The sequence below is a fragment of the Heterodontus francisci genome, chromosome 25 (assembly GCF_036365525.1).
Source record: "Heterodontus francisci isolate sHetFra1 chromosome 25, sHetFra1.hap1, whole genome shotgun sequence".
Lineage (NCBI taxonomy): Eukaryota > Metazoa > Chordata > Chondrichthyes > Heterodontiformes > Heterodontidae > Heterodontus > Heterodontus francisci.
The window spans coordinates 19,298,993-19,302,734 of NC_090395.1; the positions used below are offsets into that span (position 1 = coordinate 19,298,993).

Sequence of the window (3,742 nt, forward strand, 5' to 3'; positions counted from 1 at the left end):
ATCCTTGTTTTCAAATCCCTCCATGGCTTCACTTCTCCCTTTCTCTGTAACCTCCTCCAGCCCCACCACCCTCTGATGTGCCTGTTTTCTCGCCATTCTAGCCTCCAAAGCATCCCCAATTTCAATCACTCCACCATTGATAGCCATGTGTTCAGCTGTCTGGGGCCTTAACTCCAAATTCTCTTCACACAAGAAACACGTGGTTCTGAGCTTTCAATAAAAGGGTTTATTTTATTTTTAAATTTTCAAGATAACCCCAATGCCGCCGTTTCTAATCATGGGGCTGCAATAGTGCAAATTCAATGTCTGCTTCACGGAGAACAAGGCCATTCTGCACTTCAGATTGCGGGTGCTGAGCCCTTTTTTTTTACCATCCTTCCATCAGTTTGCGGAATTTTATTTGAACAGAATTTCAGGGAGGGGGAAACAACACCGGCTTGTGACGCCAAATATTGCACGGGAGGGAGTCACTGACATTAGGTTTAAATCTGAGACCTAACAGGGGCTTAATATTTCTTCAGTGACGACAGTTCTGCTGAAATGGTCAAGGGTCATCGTACCCTGGCAAGATGGTCATGACTTCACATCGCTACATCTACTACCGATCACTACTTCCCCCTGCCAGAGATTCAACCAGGCATAAACACACGTCCTGTGGTTTCCCTTTCCGTCTTTTGTGGGTAATTTGCATACGCTGCTGTCACTCAGTTCTGAACTTCAGAACGGAAGCTTGACGTAAAACCATCATTGTATAGTGCTGAAGAAGGGTCACTGACCCGAAACGTTAACTCTGCTTCTCTTTCCACAGATGCTGCCAGACCTGCTGAGTGACTCCAGCATTTCTTGTTATTGTATAGTGCTGCTTGCCCTGGGCATCTCGCTTTTACACCGTCCAACCATGGTTGAAGAATGTGCTTGAGATAAGGGAATAATACGGTTGTATCCACCCCCAACACACACACACTCTCTAAATATTCCGTTGCTTCTCTCTTGACTCTCAGCAACCAGGCCCCCCCGCAATACTCGGGATGACGGCTTGCTCGCCGTACATGGTTCTAACGCGGAATGCCTGTGGTTTCTCACATTTCCCACTCTTCGCTCCCTATACTCATTTTTTTCTCGCCTGTCTGAGGAACAGGAGTGGGCCATTCGGCCCCTCGAGCCTACTTCGCCCTTCAGTTAGATCGTAGCTGATCTGTAGCAGCTCCTGTGGTTTAAATGTTTCAAATGGCAATAATGAAACCGGGTCATAACTCTGAAAGGAGTCCTTGAAGTTGCATTTAAATCCGGAATAAAGCACAGAATTGAAGTTAATTGCAATCAATACGTGAAATTAACTCGCATCTGGAGCAACCAGCAAGAAAATTCCTGCCCCATATAGCTGATACTTTGTAAATCGCCCTCCCCTTGACGTTTGTCGACATGAATATTTAGCAGCTGAAGGGCCACATTCTGCTCAGTAGTTTAACTCAGTCGAGCTGTGCAGGCAGCCAGCTCACATGACAGCCTCAGTCAGCTCACAAAACCGCAGTCCTTCCTGTCCCAGCTGTACACACACTTCAAATTCACCGACTCCAATTTGCTAACGGTTAGAAAGCACCTCCGGCACACCACTGACATATGTGAGATATAGTAAATGGGTTTCCATTCTGTATTCTGCTGGGAGAGGAAGACTTGTGTTTCTATTGCACCGTTCACGACCGCACGAAGTCCCGAAACGCTTTACAGCCGTTCAAATAATGTTGAAGTGTGACCACTGTTCTAATTGACCAGATAACCTACTTTTTAGGTATTGGTTGAGGGATAAATGTTGGCTGGAATACGAGGGAGAGAACTCCCGTGTTCCCCTTAGTGCCAGAGGGGAGGGCTGGGCCTCTTCATTTAATGTCTCATCAAAAGGCAGCACCTGGAGTGGTAGGATGCAAGGCTCCTTGACTGGAATGTCAGTCTGGAGTCAAACTTCTGAAGCCACCATCTCTAACTCAAAGATCAGCGAGTTACCACTGACACAGGAAGGTTGTCCTTTGCCTGTAATTATGAAAGGCTATCGTGTGAGGCTGTCTATAATACTCACACGTGCCCCTAGACTTGAAGAAATTTTTGAGCAAAATGTGACCTTTTAACTTCAGTAAGTTAACCCACTAGGACTTGCTGGGGACTTTGTAAACTAAACTTTCAGCTCTTGGTAATGTTATAATCTGGAATGCACTGACTGCGGGGGTGATGGAAGCAGGTTCAGCAGTAACTGGATATGTAAATAAAAAGGACAAACATTCACAGTTAATTCAGAAGACAGCTACACACAGTGAAGACGGGTAGGGTGTGCAGGCTGTGATAGCGCTCTACCAAGAAAGATCAAGGAATATGAAACACACCCTGAGCGTTTCCTTGCTGTCTGGGACTGTACAGCTCGTGTTCATTTTAAAAAAAGGACAACAAGGTGGATACTGGGAGCAAAGGAGCTGGTTAGATACAGTTACAAAATGACCTGAGGATTTAAATGGTAACCGTAGTAACTCACTCACCTCCTCCCTCAGGGCAAGCCCAGGCGAGCTTAACCTAAACTAATTTATTACCAATTTAAAATAGGGAAAAGCTAAACCACAAGTGAGATATAAATATCCGGTTCCCAATTGAGTATATGCAAAGCCTTGGTCTGTTTATCATTCTAATCAGCCAGGCTTCTTCCACCTAGAATGATGAACTGTCTGTCGCCACTTGCTGAACTTTGAAAGAGTCAAACTGAATTACTATTCGAATTACAGGCTCACATGGTATGTGAAATAAATAACACTGCTAACGTGGGCAGTAGTAGCTTGCCGTGATCGTATAGTGGTTAGTACTCTGCGTTGTGGCCGCAGCAACCTCGGTTCGAATCCGAGTCACGGCACTGAAATTTGTGTTATATTGCTGCCATTTTCTTTATTATCATCAGTTGTCGTTCCTGAAGCTCAGCCATTTTGTACATTGAAACCATTTCCTTAGTCAGACACTATCTCGAGTAAACGCTTGACTAAATGATAAAAGTATTTAAAAAAGTAGGAAAAAATCCAGGAAATGAGTTTGGCGCCAGCACATCACGGACACTAGCTATGGCCCTGTACCCAGGATTATATAACAGTGGCCTGAGGCCAAGGATATTCTGGCTGACTGTCTCTACTGTTTAATTATATCTAATTTAATCACTTTACACATTGACATAATTTCAAAAGGAATGTCTCCCAGACTGGACCATCCTGGAACGTACCTCAAGGCCATTTACCAGCCACTGATCCAAAACCCTTGAAACTCTTAGCTCACACAAGTTCAAAGTTCAAATCTATTTAATCTCAATTTGGCAACCAGGGCCTTGAGGGAGTGAAAGTTCTAGATTCTAAAAGTGCTTCCTGATTCTCCTCCTGAAGGGTTGGCTCTAATTTTAAGATTGTGTCTCCTTGTTCTGTATTTCCCTACCAGAGGCAATAGTTTCTCTGCATCTGTCAAATCCGTTTAGCATTTAAACCACGTTTATTAGATTAACCATCCAAACTCAAGGAATATAAACCGGGTTTATGCAACCTGTCCTTATATTTTAAGCCTTTAAGGCCTGGTATCACTCTGGTGAATATGCAGCTCTTATCAAAAGTCGGGCTGTCCATCCTTCCTGAGATGCAGTGCCCATAACTGAACGCAGGGCCCCGGTTGGGGTACAGTCACAAATCTCCTGGGGTCCCCCTTTCTACTGGAGGGGGAAGACCCTGAG

General features: G+C 44.7%; 1 non-coding gene across 1 annotated transcript; it reads left to right on the top strand.

The window, feature by feature from the left end:
• The first annotated feature begins 2,818 nt into the window (after positions 1-2,818).
• Positions 2,819-2,890, top strand: trnah-gug (transfer RNA histidin (anticodon GUG)). Its single transcript has one exon. It is a non-coding gene; the product is annotated as a tRNA-His (tRNA).
• Positions 2,891-3,742: the final 852 nt, after the last annotated feature.